The sequence below is a fragment of the Balaenoptera physalus genome (assembly GCF_965194825.1).
Source record: "Balaenoptera physalus genome assembly, chromosome: 16".
NCBI lineage: Eukaryota > Metazoa > Chordata > Mammalia > Artiodactyla > Balaenopteridae > Balaenoptera > Balaenoptera physalus.
Window position 1 is genome coordinate 81,806,396 of NC_138898.1, and position 18,191 is coordinate 81,824,586.

General features: G+C 44.5%; 1 long non-coding RNA gene across 1 annotated transcript in view; it reads left to right on the plus strand.

Moving 5' to 3' along the window:
• Positions 1-17,440, plus strand: part of LOC309646282 — a 54,435-nt gene extending 36,995 nt beyond the window's left edge. Inside the window, exons 2-3 of the long non-coding RNA XR_014255244.1 lie at positions 4,362-14,960; positions 15,438-17,440. This is a non-coding gene — a long non-coding RNA (uncharacterized lncRNA). The remainder of the gene's footprint in view (positions 1-4,361; positions 14,961-15,437) is intronic.
• Positions 17,441-18,191: the final 751 nt, after the last annotated feature.

An 18,191-nucleotide genomic window follows, 5' to 3' on the forward strand; every position in this document is an offset into this window, starting at 1 on the left:
CCCTGGGTTAATGACAAGTTGGAATTACATCCCGAGGTCTACATCTTCTGGATGTGGGGCTGGTAGCTGCCCCCATCATCTGTGCTTGGCGCACTGAGAACAGCCTGGTGAGCCGGAAGGTTCTGGACTCCATCTTCATCCTATAATCCATCTACTCAACATTGTCTGGCAAACATTCCTGACCAGAGCCCACCCAGGCCCAGATCAGTCCAGCCGGCAAGAGCAGAACAGCTACAACCCCAAGAGAACTTGGAGGAGCTCTGAACCCCAAGAAAGGGGTGTTGTCTCCAACCACTCCTGGGGATGCTGGGCTGAGAAGGGGGCAGTTAATTCAGAACACTTGCCTACAGTTGTCGCCTCCAAGGAAAAGTACAGAGGCTTTTTGTTCTATTTGGTGACCCATAGTCCTTAATGTTTCAATAACAAGAGGAGATAGGATGTAGGCATGAAGGTCGATAGAGATAGCCCCCCCAATATTTTGGAAGAATAGAATTATAGTTAGTGAGTCATGGGTAGGACACTCAAAACCTTCACGGTCACCAGAAGATTCAAACCATCTGATGTAGCGTTTCTTGTCTCCGTTCCAGCCAGCTTTGGGTTTGATTGACTGGAATATGCAATGGCTTGATGGAGGCACTAAACTCTTTGTATAGAAAACGGATCGTGGTATAAACACAGTGCTTCTTCTTAAGAGCCCTGTAGGAAGCTTTGGTTGCTTGTCTGCCAGCCGCTCCCCCGCAATACACACACACACACAAGCATGCACGTCCTCCCCTGGGAGCAATGACACACTGGGACCCAAGGCAGTCAGATCACCGACCAGAATTTATCTAAAATGACACCCCTTTGTCCTTGAAAGAGTTTTGTTGCTGTCATTCAGAATCCTGCCTGAAATAAAACCTCAAGACTTTTGTCTGAAACTTCACAGTTTGGGGCTTTAAGAAGAGAAGACAAGGAATTTCAAAGTATTGTAATTCTGCTTTGGGAAGAAATAGTTCCTGGCCTTTCTCCTCAGAGGTCCACATGCCACACGGATTCACCTATTGACTTGTTCGTCCGTTCCACCAGCCTTTACTGGATGCCAGCGCTGGGGATGCGAAGGTGAACAAGGCAGAGTCCCCACCTCTGGCTCAAAGTCACGTAAACAGACACTAGAAAGTGCTGAGCGACCTGGAAGCTGAGGGCAAAGAGGGGGGAGCTGGCTCTTGTGTGAGGAATAGGATTCTTCTAGGTTTAGGGAGAGAACAGAGCATTAAGCCAGGGAAAGCAGGATGTGCACAGAGGCACTGAGCCGTGGGGAAGGAGGGTGCAGTGCAAGGCCTGAGTGCCCGGGTCTACAGAGGGGAAGTCGGGGAGCAGAGCTGGAGGTGTAAGGAGGGTCCAGATCAGAAAGGCTCCCCCATGGCATCCAGGCCGTGTCTCATAGGTGGTGGCACAGCAGTGGAAGTCATCGAACAGTAACTAAGGCAGTCGGGGATCTATCCAGATCTACACCTAGATTCTATACATTACCTCTGCTTATGATAGGAGGACCAGGTCATGGAAATAACTCAGGGGCTGTTATGAGAGCCCAGGCATAATAGGATGAGGGTCTGGATTGAGGCAATACCAGGAAGGTAGAGAAAACGAATTCAATTGTAGAGATTTCAGAGGTAGACACTACAAGACTTGGGAACTGATTAGGGATGCAGGGATGGTGGAAGAAGCTTGAGTCCACAGTAAGACCATGGATGGACACAAGCAGGAGAGCACCAGAGATGCTGAGTGACTCATCCAGCATCCCACAGCTATCACGTTAAACCATACAAAATTGCCGATACCAACCTATACACAATGTCGATTTCACATGGTTCAACCTAATCATAAAAAGTCAGGCCAATCTAACTAGATGACATCCTGGAAAAAGCAAAACTATGGAGACAGTAAGAAGATCAGTGGTTGCAGGGGTGGAACACAGGATTTTTAGGGCAGTGAAACTATTCTGTATGATACTATAATGACTGATACATGTCACTGTACATTTGTCCAAACCCATAGAATGTACAACACCAAGAGTGAATCCTAATGTAAACATGATAATACATCAACGTAGGTTCATCAATTACAACAAATGTGCCACTGTGGTGTGGGATGTCGTGAGGGAAGCTGCACATGTGTGCGGACAGAGGGTACAGGGAAACTTCTGTACTTTCTGCCCAATTTTGCTGTGAAACTAAAACTGCCCTAAAATTAGTCTATTAATTTTAAAAAAGTAGGACCAAGACTTGAATCCGGCTCTACTAAATCCAAATCTTTTCCTTTCTGCCATGTTGCCTGAGAATGAAGTTTCCAGAGCACTTCCAAACTCAGGAAGCCAATCGGCCAGCTTTTTAAAATAATCACCCAGGACTTTAGCCCTTAAGGGGTGCATCTTGGAAAGAACAATCTATTCAAGGTGAGGAAGTTTGTTGAGAGAAAGAAAAAAAGTGAAAAGTCAAACTCAGCTTGTAGACTTTGCAAAGTCATGAATGTAAATTACAGGTTTACTGGGCCTTCCTCATGCCTGCTCCCGAATGTTCCCCATTGCTTCCCTGAGACCCACGGGGCTACAGTTCCCTCCCAGACCTTGGCTCCAATCTGACCTTCCCTTTCCTAGAGTCATTCCCGCTTCATGAACCCACCATCCCAACCCATCACCTCACACACAGCATTCAGGGTGTAAACTTTACAAAGACACAACCAAACCCGTAATCATACAAGGAGGAGAGAATGGTACCCACAAAGACAGAACGACAGGAGCCCGAAATAGGGATGGGAGAGAGAGCACTGAGCCAGGGGCAGCACCTGGTTCCTTTCCTCTTCCTCTTCCCCCTCCTGGAAGTAATAACCATGGGCACACTCGGCCTCTGTCTGGCACGTGACTCCCTGTGGTCTCCCACCCGTGCTGGGATTCTGTCTCCAAAGCTCCCTCCCCCTGCTCCTCCCACCAGGGGTAGGGTGCCCCCCCACCGCCCCCCCATACAGCAGTTCCACCTGTGGCCTTGTCTCCCATCCCCCATCCCACCCCTTGACCCTACAGACCACGCCCAACGTGGCTGGCTGTGACCCCAGCCTGAGCATCCCCTCTGTGACGCAGATGGCATATGAGGCTGGGTGGCTTTTGTGTCTCTTCTTTCCCTCTGGTAATTGCAGGCCAGGCAAGGCCTGAGCAGGAGCCCTTAAGTGGACTGACAGGCTTAGGACGGCCAGCTGCAACCTCAGTGTCTGCCGGTGGGCAGAAGGCAGAAGGAAGGGAGCCCACAGATGTGGCCGAGTCTCTCAACCTCTGCTTGACAGAGGAATGCTCAGCCTGGACCTGGACCCGTGCCACCGCCACCATCCTGCCTGCCCCGGAGGCCCCACGTGCATGGGCCGGGGCTTCGGGACGCTCAGCAGGTGCACACAGGTGTGATGGTGGTGCCTAGACCTTGACCTTGACCGAAGGACATAATGACTCAGCTCAGTGAAAGCAGTGGTCCTGGCTGCACACGTTTCATGTACTGTTTGCTAGTTTTAGCCTAACATCCCAGAAGGCGGGAAAACATGTCACGTGTTCAGGAGAGGTGTGAGAGGAAACACATGTGGGGGCAGGGAGGCAGGTCAGGTGTGAAGGGGCCGTGCTCTCAGTCTGAGGCCCGGATGTGTCAATGCTCTGTGGGATCTGTGCCAGCCCGTGCCCTCTCTCTTCCTTGGCTTCTTCCTATGATAATTCCTGCCCTTTCTCTCTCCTGAGGGCGGTGAGGAAGAGCCAGTGAGATAACGGGTATGGAAGTGCTTTGAAAAGGGCAATGTGCTACCCAAGTGTGAGGCACTAGCGTTTCCGCAGGAAGTCACCCCGCACAGGGGCGTTGGGAGGGAGGGCTGAATGAGGTGATCGATGTGGAAGCCCCTTGTAAATGATAAACTACGAACTAGATGGAGAATGATTAGCGACGAGGCATGATTATCTATGTGGTTCTGATAACAACACCATTTTGCCACCTGCTGCCCAGACATTTCTGTGACTGCGTGACTTTGCAAAGACGTGAACTTTGCCTGCTGTGGTTTGCCCAGCTGTAAAATGAGATACCTCCGGGGATGGCAAACACAGCTGGCTCTCGCGGATCCACGGGGGCAGGGTCCCAGGCTCCAGAGGGGATGTGCTAAGTGGAAGAGGGTTGGCTCAGAGGACAGACCCAGCATCTGGATTCAGCGCAAGTCCTAGGGAGGCCGATTCGGCTCAAGGCGACGCTTGCTAACGTGGAATTACTTCCTCCGGCCCCTTTTGCCTTTGAACGCGTTGCTTCCTTTCACCCTCGCAGGTGCCCTGCGAGATCAGTTTTCTTATCGTTTCCATTTTACAGATGAAGAAACCGAGGCTTACGTCCGAGGTCACACAGCTTTGAATGCAAAGCAAGCCGGATTTCCGAGGACATCGCCATGACAGCGAAGCCCACGCTTTCACGATGTCAGGCCGGTTCGTAACGACGGTTAAGAGCGCGGTGGCTGAGGCGTTGCTTTCCACGCGGTGTCATAAGTGGGGCAGTTTTCCATCGTGCAGAGAGTGTAAGACTGGGCCAGACCACCCCTTACGGGACTACTGCAGAAGTGGGAAGGGTAAGCCACATTATAACCCCAGTTGAGAGGGCCAAGAATGCAGAGTGCCAGGTCCTAGACTGGAGCTTCAGATTTAGCAGATCCAGGGAGAAGCGGAGGATGTGCATTTCTGAAACTTCCTCACGGGAACTGACCAGCTCTTACTGAGAACCATGGCCGCACGGCGATGTCTAGAGCCCGTCCAGGGTTAAACGTGCAGCTCTGGTGATCTTTTTTTTTTTTTTTTTTAAAGCATCTTTCTATTTTTTTAAAAAAATTTATTTATTTATGGCTGTGTTGGGTCTTCGTTTCTGTGTGAGGGCTTTCTCCAGTTGTGGCAAGCGGGGGCCACTCTTCATCGCGGTGCGCAGGCCTCTCACTGTCGCGGCCTCTCTTGTTGCGGAGCACAGGCTCCAGACGCGCAGGCTCAGTAGTTGTGGCTCACGGGCCCAGTTGCTCCGCGGCATGTGGGATCTTCCCAGACCAGGGCTCGAACCCGTGTCCCCTGCATTGGCAGGCAGATTCTCAACCACTGCGCCACCAGGGAAGCCCTGGTGATCATTTTAATTGATGGGTCAGGCTCACCATGACAAAGCTCCCAGTCTCCCTTGAGCTTTAAAGAGGATACCGGCTGGGGCAGTCTCATTGCTTCCTCATCCTTGTCAGACCAGCCTTTGATTCTCATCCTGAAAAAAGGAGGAATTAGGGACAGGAAGAGGTGAGGGAGAGGATGAGTGGGAGAGATTGATGGATGGATTGATTTTTAACTTTTTATTTTATATTGGAGTATAGTTGATTAACAATGCGGTGTTCGTTTCTGGAGAGATTATTTTCTTTGAGAAGAAGGCTGAGGAGAGAGAGACAAGCAGCGTGGTGCAACCGTAGCTCCGTCCAGTGTATCACCATCGTACAAGATAAATGAGTTCTTTTCCAAATTATCCTGGGTTGTGTGCTGTCTTGTTCTGAACGATGTGGATTATCACTTGAGCATCTTCACACAGCTTTATAAACACCAGGCCATGGGCACACAGGTCTGGAGAGGTACTACTATTTAGCATACCCATAGGAAAAACAACTAAAATAACCCCCAAAGGCAATAAACTCATCTTCAACTGGCGTTCCACACCAGCCATGGTCCAGCTCTCAGCTGCTTGTTCCTACACCAGAGGATAACTCCTGAATCCTGTCTCCCGTGGCAGGGGGCTTCTCCATCTTCAAATGCCTCTCTGCCTTCTCTTCTCCTTGTTTCTCAGAGCCAGCTGTGTCTTACAGCCCCCAAAAGCCTTCCCTGATCTCCCTAGCTATTAGAAATGTCTCCTTCAGGCGTGTTGTCTGCCCCTCTCTTAAGCTCATAGGCAAAGAAGAACACCAGCCAGGACTGGGTCTGGAAGCCTAACCTTTCCTTCTCAACTAAGTTTAAGACACTTAAAGGCCGGGACCAATAAGAAACTTCCTCTGCAGGCAGCATCCTCCCAACCTAACTGATCATCAGAATTACCTGGGAATTTGAAAAGCGACTTCTAGGTCCCAGCCCAGACTTGCTGCCTCAGAATTTCCGAAGTAGGAGCCCAGGAATCTATTTTTTAAAAAGTTCCCTGGGTGATTCTGCTGACTCGTCATCACAGGGAAGCACTGCCCTCCAGCATCTACTTAGCACGACGTGGAACACTTGGACGGTTCCCAGACTATTTGTTTCTTAGTGATTGATGGATCAATCCAGTAGCAACGCACGTTTCCCCAGGCCAGTCACACCTGCCTGGGAGTTGGGATTGTGGTGCCACCAGCCAAGGCTCTGGAAGCCCAGGAGAGTCCTCCCAACCTGTAGCCCCGGGCAGAGTGCTAGGTGCACCCGCGGCTGTCCCACACGAGCTCAAGGTTGCCCATCCTCTTGGTGGCGGCAGGATGGTTGTGCCCAGATCATTCTCAGCAGGGCCCAGGTAGCAGCCTACTCACCGTGGGGCTTCCACTGCCTCCCCTGCCCCCCGAGCCAGCTGCGTGGCTCAGAACCCAGGGCCGCTGTTGGACCAGCACACCACTCATTCTCAGAAGCCATTACAGCAGGGTCTGCTCCAGCATTCCCTGCCTTGCATGCTAAGTCAAGGGTATCTGCTCCATATGGCAATGCATAACTTACAACACAATCTACTTCCTGCTTATATAGCCGATTTCATACAAATCTTCCATTTGCATATTTATTAATTTACAAAATTAATGCCATTTTCTTAGTCCATTACAGGACGTGTTCCTGGTCCCTGTCTTTGAATTAATTTTAATCTAAGGTGGAAACATTTGTTAAGGGAGTTGGTTCAGGCCAAAGTCATCAAACGCATGGCAATCAAATGCCAGGAGGGTGTGGGGAAGAGAGGGCTAATGTTTACTGAGTGTATAACTATGCTGGGTTCCAAGAAAATTAATGGTGCAGAATGTGAGTCTCCAAAATAGCTCTGTGATGACATATTGTTGCTGTTTTCTAAATAAGGACATTGAGATTCAGCGTAAGTAGCTGGCCCATTGTCACATAGTACGAGGCAGAGACTTAGATGACCACAAAAGTCAAGAAGCAGGGTTTCCATCTGCCCTGATTTCCATTAAAGGCCATTCTTTTGCATAACAAACATTTTTTTTCAGAGAGAGTACCCAACATCCCAGGTATTTCAATGCTCACAGATATTCTTGCCATATATCGTAACACTTTAGACAGACAGGAGTGCAAGATGCCCCCTGAGAACCTTCCTCCACCTGTTGTTACCAGCACTGGAGCATACCTACCCAAGAAAACAAATGTTTTGGTTAACATTCCCACTTGGTGACAGTGTAAAAGCTTCACCAGGAAGGCAAGTCACTTTCCATTTGAAAAATTCTACCTTTACTCCTCTCTGCCCCTCCAGCCACTAACCTAAAGCTCCTTCCCTTCCACACCCAGCTGCTTGAACATACAGCTCTCCAGTGTCCCTGATGTCCTCATTTCCCCATCGATTCCTCAGTCTGTGTCAATAGGGTCTTCACCCCATCAAGAACGCTGACGCCATCACCATCTCAACCATCAGTGTCCTTTCCACCTGCCTCTGGATCAGATCTCTCCATGGAATCTGTTACCTCCAGCCACACCTTCCTTGAAGCTTTCTTACGTCCATTTCCCCACCACAGACTCTCAGCCCTGCTCCCCCCTCTCTTAGTGCTACTTCTTACATCTCCCTTTACAGCTCCTCCTTCTTCACCCTGCAATTCCCTCACAACTCCCAAGTCTGAATCTCTACCCTCCTGCAGTCCATTCTCCACACCACTAGCAGCAACATTTCTGAACCACAGTTCTGATCACGTAACCATCTGGCTTGACATCTTCTCTAATCGCTCCCTTGGATGGATGCAGTCACCTCTAGATCGTGTGGTAGAATTCACACTCCTTGGAGGCAAAGAATGAGCCTGCTTATTCAGTTACTCACGGCCCCTAGAACATAATATGTGATAGATGCTCAAAAAATACTTGTAGAAAGGGTGAATACCAGTCTCACCATGATGTGAAACCCATCCCATTCTAGCTTTATCTCCCATGACGTCTTTAGACCCCAAGAGTCAATCATCTTTAACATCAATACAGCATGTCCTAGATTTTATCACAACTCTCCACCTGTGTTCAGGCCATTCCCACGTGGTGGGATAATCCTCCCATAGCTTCCACTTTGCATACTCCCTCCTTCACACTCCAAACTCAGTTCTGACTTTACCTGTTTCCCTGATGCCCTCGGGACTGGTGACAATAAACTAATCCTTCCTCCATGGAACCATCCTTTTGTTTTTTGGTTTTTGTTTTAATTAATTAATTTCTTTCTTTATTTTCAATTTTATTTTATTTATTTCTTTATACAGCAGGTTCTTATTAGTCATCCATTTTATACACATCAGTGTATACATGTCAATCCTAATCTCCCAATTCATCACACCACCACCCCCACCCCCCCGCCGCTTTCCCCCCTTGGTGTCCATACATTTTTTTCTCTGTTTCTGTGTCTCAATTTCTGCCCTGCAAACGGGTTCATCTGTACCATTTTCTAGGTTCCACATATATGCGTTAATATATGATATTTGTTTTTCTCTTTCTGACTTACTTCACTCTGTATGACAGTCTCTAGATGCATCCACGTCTCTACAAATGACCCAATTTCGTTCCTTTTTATGGCTGACTAATATTCCATTGTATATATGTACCACATCTTCTTTATCCATTCGTCTGTCGATGGGCATTTAGGTTGCTTCCATGACCTGGGTATTGTAAATAGTCCTGCAATGAACATTGGGGTGCATGTGTCTTTTTTTTAAGTATTTGTTTTTATTTATTTATTTATGGCTGTGTTGGGTCTTCGTTTCTGTGTGAGGGCTTTCTCCAGTTGTGGCAAGCGGGGGCCACTCTTCATTGCGGTGCGCGGGCCTCTCACTATCGCGGCCTCTCTCATTGCGGAGCACAGGCTCCAGGCGCGCAGGCTCAGCAATTGTGGCTCACGGGCCCAGCCGATCCGCGGCACGTGGGATCTTCCCAGACCAGGGCTTGAACCCGTATCCCCTGCATTGGCAGGCAGATTCTCAACCACTGCGCCACCAGAGAAGCCCGCATGTGTCTTTTTGAATTATGGTTTTCTCTGGGTATATGCCCAATAGTGGGATTGCTAGGTCATATGGTAATTCTGTTTTTAGTTTTTTAAGGAACGCCCATACTGTTCTCCACAGTGGCTGTATCATTTTACATTCCCACCAACAGTGCAAGAGGGTTCCCTTTTCTCCACACCCTCTCCAGCATTTGTTGTTTGTAGATTTTCTGATGATGCCCATTCTAACTGGTGTGAGGTGATACCTCATTGTAGTTTTGATTTGCATTTCTCTAATAATTAGTGATGTTGAGCAGCTTTTCATGTGCTTCTTGGCCATATGTATGTCTTCTTTGGAGAAATGTTTATTTAGGTCTTCTGCCCAGTTTTGGATTGGGTTGTTTGTTTTTTTAATATTGAGCTGCATGAGCTATTTATATATTTTGGAGATTAATCCTTTGTTTGATGATTCGTTTGCAAATATTTTCTCCCATTCTTAGGGCCGTCTTTTCATCTTGTTTATGGTTTCCTTTGCTGTGCAAAAGTTTTGAAGTTTCATTAGGTCCCATTTGTTTATTTTTGTTTTTATTTCCATTACTCTAGGAGGTGGATAAAAAAGATCTTGCTGTGATTTATGTCAAAGAGTGTTCTTCCTATGTTTTCCTCTAAGAGTTTTATAGTGTCCAGTCTTACATTTAGGTCTCAAATCCATTTTGAGTTTATTTTTGTGTATGGTGTTAGGGAGTGTTCTAATTTCATTCTTTTATATGTAGCTGTCCAGTTTTCCCAGCACCACTTATAGAAGAGACTGTCTTTTCTCCATTGTATATCCTTGCCTCCTTTGTCATAGATTAGTTGACCATAGGTGTGTGGGTTTATCTCTGGGCTTTCTATCTTGTTCCACTGATCTATATTTCTGTTTTTGTGCCAGTACCATACTGTCTTGATTACTGTAGCTTTGTGGTATAGTTCTGTAAAAAATGCCATTGGTAATTTGATAAGAATTGCATTGAATCTGTAGATTGCTTTGGGTAGTATAGTCATTTTCACAATATTGATTCTTCCAATCCAAGAACATGGTATATCTCTCCATCTGTTGATATCATCTTTAATTTCTTTCATCAGTGTCTTATAGTTTTCTGCATACAGGTCTTTTGTCTCCTTAGGTAGGTTTATTCCTAGGTATTTTATTCTTTTTGTTGCAATGGTAAATGGGAGTGTTTACTTAATTTCTCTATCAGATCTATCATCATTAGTGTATAGGAATGCAAGAGATTTCTGTGCATTAATTTTGTATCCTGCTACTTTACCAAATTCATTGATTAGCTCTAGTAGTTTTCTGGTAGCGTCTTTAGGATTCGCTATGTATAGTATCATGTCATCTGCAAACAGTAACAGCTTTACTTCTTTTCCGATTTGGATTCCTATTAGTTCTTTTTCTTCTCTGATTGCCATGGCTAGGACTTCCAAAACTATGTTGGATAATAGTGGTGAGAGTGGACATCCTTGTCTTGTTCCTGATATTAGAGGAAATGCTTTCAGTTTTTCACCATTGAGAATGATGTTTGCTGTGGGTTTGTCGTATATGGCCTTTATTATGTTGAGGTAGGTTCCCTTTATTCCCACTTTCTGGAGAGTTTTTATCATAAATGGGTGTTGAATTTTGTCAAAAGCTTTTTCTGCATCTATTGAGATGATCATATGGTTTTTATTCTTCAATTTGTTAATATGGTGTATCACATTGATTGATTTGCATATATTGAAGAATCCTTGCATCCCTGGGATAAATCCCACTTGATCATGGTGTATGATCCTTTTAATGTGTTGTTGGATTCTGTTTGCTAGTATTTTGTTGAGGATTTTTGCATCTATATTCATCAGTGATATTGGTCTGTAATTTTCTTTTTTTGTAGTATCTTTGTCTGGTTTTGGTATCAGGGTGATGGTGGCCTCATAGAATGAGTTTGGGAGTTTTCCTTCCTCTGCAATTTTTTGGAAGAGTTTGAGAAGGATGGGTGTTAGCTCTTCTCTAAATGTTTGATAGAATTCACCTGTGAAGTCATCTGGTCCTGGACTTTTGTTTGTTGGAAGATTTTTAACCACAGTTTCTATTTAATTACTTGTGATTGGTCTGTTCATATTTTCTATTTCTTCCTGGTTCAGTCTTGGAAGGTTACACCGTTCTAAGAATTTGTCCATTTCTTCCAGGTTTCCATTTTATTGGCATAGGGTTGCTTGTAGTATTCTCTTAGGATGCTTTGTATTTCTGCGGTGTCTGTTGTAACTTCTCCTTTTTCATTTCTAATTTTATTGATTTGAGTCCTCTCCCTCTTTTTCTTGATGAGTCTGGCTAATGGTTTATCAATTTTGTTTATCTTCTCAAAGAAACAGCTTTTAGTTTTATTGATCTTTGCTACCGTTTTCTTTGTTTCTATTTCATTTATTTCTGCTCTGATCTTTATGATTTCTTTCCTGCTGCTAACTTTGGGTTTTGTTTGTTTGTCTTTCTCTAGTTCCCTTAGCTGTAACGTTAGATTGTTTATTTGAGATTTTTCTTGTTTCTTGAGGTAGGCTTACATAGCTATAAACTTCTCTCTTAGAACTGCTTTTGTTGCATCCCATAGGTTTCAGGTCATTGTGTTTTATTGTCACTTGTTTCTAGGAATTTCTTGATTTCCTCTTTGATTTCTTCAGTGATCTCTTGGTTATTTAGTAGTGTACTGTTTAGCCTCCATGTGTTTGTATTTTTTACAGACTTTTTCCTGTAATTGATATCTAGTCTCATAGCGTTGTGGTCAGAAAAGATACTTGATATGATTTCAATTTTCCTAAATTTACCAAGGCTTGATTTGTGACCCAAGATATGATCTATCCTGGAGGATGTTCCATGAGCACTTGAGAAGAAAGTGTATTCTGTTGTTTTTGGATGGAATGTCCTTTAAATATCAATTAAGTCCATCTTGTTTAATGTATCATTTAAAGCTTGTAGTGTTTCCTTATTTATTTTTATTTTGGATGATCTGTCCCTTGGTGAAAGTGGGGTGTTAAAGTCCCCTACTATTATTGTGTCACTGTTGATTTCCCCTTTTATGGCTGTTAGCATTTGCCTTATGTACTGAGGTGCTCTTATGTTGGGTGCATAAATATTTACAATTGTTATATCTTCTTCTTGGATTGATCCCTTGATCATTATGTAGTGTCCTTCTTTGTCTCTTGTAATAGTCTTTATTTTAAAGTCTACTTTGTCTGATATGAGAATTGCTACTCCAACTTTCTTTTGATTTCCGTTTGCATGGCATATGTTTTTCCATCCCCTCACTTTCAGTCTATACGTGTCCCTAGGTGTGAAGTGGGTCTCTTGTAGACAGCGTATATATGGGTCTTGTTTTTGTATCCATTCAGCAAGACTGTATCTTTTGGTTGGAGCATTTAATCCATTCACGTTTAAGGTAATTATCGATATGTATGTTCCTATTACCATTTTATTAATTGTTTTGGGTTTGTTTTTGTAGGTCCTTTTTTTCTATTGTGTTGCCCACTTGGAGAAGTTCCTTTAGCATTTGTTGTAGAGCTGGTTTGGTGGTGCTGAATTCTCTTAGCTTTTGCTTGTCTGTAAAGCTTTTGATCTCTCCATCGAATCTGAATGAGATCCTTGCTGGGTAGAGTAATCTTGGTTGTAGGTTTTTCCCTTTCATCACTTTAAGTATATCATGCCACTCTCTTCTGGTTTGTAGAGTTTCTGCTGAGAAGTCAGCTGTTAACCTTATGGGAGTTCCCTTGTATGTTATTTGTCGTTTTTCCCTTGCTGGGAAAGGAGTTCCCTTGTATGTTATTTATGGGAGTTCCCTTGTATGTTATTTGTCGTTTTTCCCTTGCTGCTTTCAATAATTTTTCTTTGTCTTTAATTTTTGCCAATTTGATTACTATGTGTCTCGGCGTGTTTCTCCTTCGGTTTATCCTTTATGGGACTCTCTGTGCTTCCTGGACTTGGGTGGCTATTTCCTTTCCCATGTTAGGGAAGTCTTTGTCTATAATCTCTTCAAATATTTTCTCAGGTCCTTTCTCTCTCTTTTCTTCTTCTGGGACCCCTATAAGGCGAATGTTGTTGCATTTAATGTTGTCCCAGAGGTCTCTTAGGCTGTCTTCATTTCTTTTCTTTCTTTTTTCTTTATTTTGTTCCGCTGCAGTGAATTCCACCATTCTGTTTTCCAGGTCACTTTATCCGTTCTTCTGCCTCCGTTATTCTGCTATTGATTTCCTTCTAGTGTATTTTTCATTTCAGTTATTGTATTGTTCATCTCTGTTTATTTGTTCTTTAATTCTTCTAGATCTTTGTTAAACATCTCTTGCATCTTCTCGATCTTTGCCTCCATTCTTTTTCTGAGGTCCTGGATCATCTTCACTATCATTATTCTGAATTATTTTTCTGGAAGGTTGCCTATCTCCACTTCACTTAATTGTTTTTCTGGGGTTTTATCTTGTTCCTTCATCTGGTATGTAGCCCTCTGCCTTTTCATCTTGTCTGTCTTTCTGTGAATGTGGATTTTGTTCCACAGGCTGCAGGATTGTAGTTCTTCTTGCTTCTGCTCCCATCCTTTTGTTTGCTTCCAAGATAGGGAGACAGAACAAAAAATATGACCGAGCTAAGAATCAGAACTCAAAGTCCTTGACCAACCATGAACCATGACTTAAGTCATCCTCAGGAGACAGAGGCAATTTTAGGCTATAAACACTTTATTTCTACTTGGAACTTATGTTCTCAAACACCAGCGTAGCCGTCAGATAAATTGGATCTGACAGTTTCTGTGTTACAGGGTGTTTTTGCCCAAATTGAACAAGGATCCGAGGCTCAGTGGCTAACTTGGTCTCTTTCCTGTAAGATTCCAATTCTGGGTCTCAAGACCTCCCATGCTGAGGATGATCTGAGGTGAAGAAAATGAAGAGAAATGTTTCCGGGCTGGGAATGCTTCTGCACTGGTTCTGGAATAGCTGGCCTGAGCACCCACGCCCACCAGGCTGTTCTTTGCCTTTGGTTCCCACTTTCGTTGGTGCCTATCTTTCTAATGAGGGATGGGGGGAAGGATAAAGGGTGGATTTGCTTCCATCCAAGTTGAGGAACACTTTCAAATTACGGCCCTCAGGGCCAAACATGAAGCAAAGAAGAGAGAATCCCCAAAATGTAAAATTTTAACTGAGAAAAAGCCTTCAGAAGCCAAGCTTTACCCTCTTCTCTGATATCCATCCTCCCATGCATCTCTCCCTTCATTCAGCAAATAATTACTGAGTATCTGTTAGTTGACTCCGACTCTGTACTCTGCCTTTGACCCAGGCCAGCAAGAATGATGAAGTCTTGAGCTCCCCCTAGAGGCCAATAGTAATTGGGAGGAAGGGAAAGGGGTGAGATTGCAGGTCGATATAAATGACAGTTTCTAGATGATTCCCCGGGAGAAGGAACAGTGAGACACACAAGCACACGGAGAAGTGGAGGGAGCACTGCTGGCGGCATCAGCCCAAGAGCCCGTTCACAATTCATTCCATGGGCAGAAGGGTGTTGTAAAGATAATTGAACAAAGCAAGCGATTAGAAGGCCGACTGGAAGAAGAAGAAAGAAACTGCCCTCTTCTGAGTACCTGCTTTCTGCTGCCGTGTGCAGTAGGCTTTTCATCCATAAATCACAATTTAAATCCTTGCTGCTTTGAATCCCCACGATAAACCTGAAGGCCGGGTATTATTTTCCTCATTTGGCAGATGAGAAAATCAGAGTTTCCAAGTTCACATTAAAAATAGGTGTGATCGAGTGAAGTAAGTCAGAAAGAGAAAAACAAATATCGTATATTAATGCATGTATGTGGAACCTAGAAAAATGGTACAGATGAGCCGGTTTGCAGGGCAGAAGTTGAGACACAGATGTAGAGAATGGACATATGGACACCAAGGGGGGAAAACTGCGGTGGGGTGGGGATGGTGGTGTGCTGAATTGGGCGATTGGGATTGACATGTATACACTGATGTGTATAAAATTGATGCCTAATAAGAACCTGCAGTATAAAAAAACAAACAAACAAAACAACTAATACTAAACTTTCATTGGGTTATTTGTATGGAAATATGTTAATATAAATGTTTCAGACATTACATGAAATTTCTAAAAATCTTATATTTGTATTTGTATGGAAATAGGTATGGAAATATGTTAATATAAATGTTTCAGACATTACATGAAATTTCAAAAAAAAAAAGAAATCTGAAAAAAAAAAAAAATAGGTGTGATCTAGAATTTGGACCCTAATTTTTTACATGCCTCGCTGCCTTCGAGGCAAGAGAAGTCTGAGCTGTAGCCACTGCTTGGGATCGTGTTGTGTCTGTTTTATAAGCTAAAATAGACGATCTCGTTGCCGTAACAGCCATGCTGGCAACTGTGTGCCAAGGGCTTTATAGGTATTAGCTCAGTCTTCACAATAAAGCTGGAAAGTGGTAACAATAATAATAATAATCAAAGCTATAAATTATTATCATCATTATCCCCTTTCAGAAATGTTGACTTACCCAAAATCATAGCTAGGAAGTAGCAAAGATGGATTTCAATGTAAGAGATGGCCTGGAGCAGGGGTCGGCAAATGTTTTCTTTAAAGAGCTTTGAATTGTAGTGGCAAAGCAGCCACAGACAATACATAAACAACAGGCATGGTTGTGTCCCAATAAAACTTTATAAAAACAGTAGAGGGCCAGATTGGCCCACTGGCCGTGGTTGACCAACCCGTCCTAGACTCTTCTTTGTTTGATTAGGAGATGGCCTAGAGGATGGTGGATCCAGAAGGGCCTCACAAGTAGTGGACTCGGACATTCCAGGCACAGACATCGGATGTGTGAAAGTGCAAATGTGGTTGAAAATGGTGAACGTCCGGTAGAGGTGGCCTAGCCTGGATGGGCGGACTGCATGGCTGAATGGGGGCCAGAACTGCAAGGCAAAGGGGCCAGATGGTGAGAGCAGCATAAGTCACACTAAGGAGTGACAACTGTCCAGGGATCAACAGATTTTAAACAGGGGAGTGGCCTGGGTATCCAAGAAAAGGCCCACTGTGGGCTGATGTGAGTCTAAGGAATCCTGAGACTGAGGCTGGGCGCAAACTGAGAGTCATAATAACCGTGCAGAGAAAACAGGGCTATCAAATGTCCATCAAAGGATGAATGGAGAGCGACTTCCCTGGCGGTCCAGTGGTTAAGACTCCACTCTTCCAATGCAGGGGACACGTGTTTGATCTCTGTTCGGGGAACTAAGATCCCGCAGGCCTCCGTGGGGCGTGGCCAAAAAAAAAAAAAAAGGATGAATGGATAAAGAAAATGTGGCATATACGTACAACGAATATTATTCAGCCTTAAAAGGGAAGGAAATCCTGTCGCATGCTACAGCATGGGTGAAGCTTGAGGACATGATGCTGAGTGAAATAAACCAGTCACGCCAAAAAAAGACAAATACTGAATAATTTCACTTAGGTGAGGCACCTAGAGTGGTCAGTTCATAGACACAGAGGGTCACGTGGTGGGTGCCAGGGGCTGGGGGGAGGGGTGAATGAGGGTTTGTTGTTTAATGGGTATAGGGTTTCAGTTTTGCAAGATGAAAAAAATTCAGACCTGCTGTGCAACAATGTGAATATACTTAACACTACCAACTGTAAATTTTAAAATGGTTGAGATGGTGGGTTCTATGTTATGTGGGTTTTTTTTTTTTTAACCATATTTAAAAATAAAAGAGCTAATGGATTTGTAAACTCAGGCAGCAGCACAGGAGAGGGTGAGGAGGGGCAGACATGAGAGAGGCCGGAGAGGCAGCATCGTGAGGCTCCCATCACTGTGAATATCGTCCCGATGCTCTGACCTGGGCCTTCAGCCGTGGGCTGGAGTCTTCTCACCCGACTTCACTCGGCGTGGCGTCTCCTGCCATATGCTGGGCGACCCTGTTCATTCATCATGCCTCCTGAAAAGTCTCTTAATTACATTATGTTCACAATCCATAAAACATAATTAAAATATGTAAATCCATTATATTCTTTAATGAGCACATTGAGACCTCAAATTTTTAAATTAGATATAAAATTGATGTGGACCTACTACTATTGATTACTCACGGTAATAAATCATCCTCCATTTGGATTGAGACGGTTTCCCTCCTCCCCTTAGATGCTTTTTTTTTTTTTTTCCTTTTAGCATCTCCCGTGACCATTTGAAATGATGCGCATGCAGTCTTTTAAGGATGGCAAGGCCCGGCTTGCTGTAACTTGACAACACTGGTAGCAAAAGCAATAACTGATGTTTGGACTGGTGCCCTGGAGCCTGCAGAGGATTTGCACAAAACACTTTCTCACTTATACTTCAGCAATATTCTTGTTTTCATTTCAATATAAGTACACTGATGTTTCATTCTTTGGGAAAATATCAGAAGCATCCCTAGGCCTTGTCTCTCTCTCTCTGCTTGTCTTCTGCTCATCCCCAAGCCACATCTCGTACTCCCACTCAAGCAAGTCAATTACTATTTGCCAGACACACCGTGTTGCTATATGCCTCCACGGTTCTGTACACAAGTTAGTCTCTCTCTGCAGCGATTGTCCTTTTCTCATCTGTCTGTGGAATTTGTACAAATTTTCAAGCCCAACTCAGGGATCTCCTTTTCCAATCCACCCTGACAATGTCCATGGCTTTGTGTTAAGGTCTATAACAAAGCTCTACTTTCTAAGAACGCCTTCCATGGGTACCATTTTTATATGCGCTATGTTTTTTTTCACTGGACCCTCATAATGGCCATGCAAGACAGTCATTAAAGGTATCACCATCCTTTTATAGGCCACATGCTTGTAAAGCTCATGAAGGTTAATTGATTTGTCCAAAGGCTTGCAGTCTGTAGGCGGGACCTCTGCCAGGACCCAGGCGTGGAAATGCCCGGGACTTGCTCTGTCTGATTATAGAAGCTCTTTCCTTCTTGCGAATCTTTTGCAAAGGGCCTCTCTCTCACTACCCCGCGCA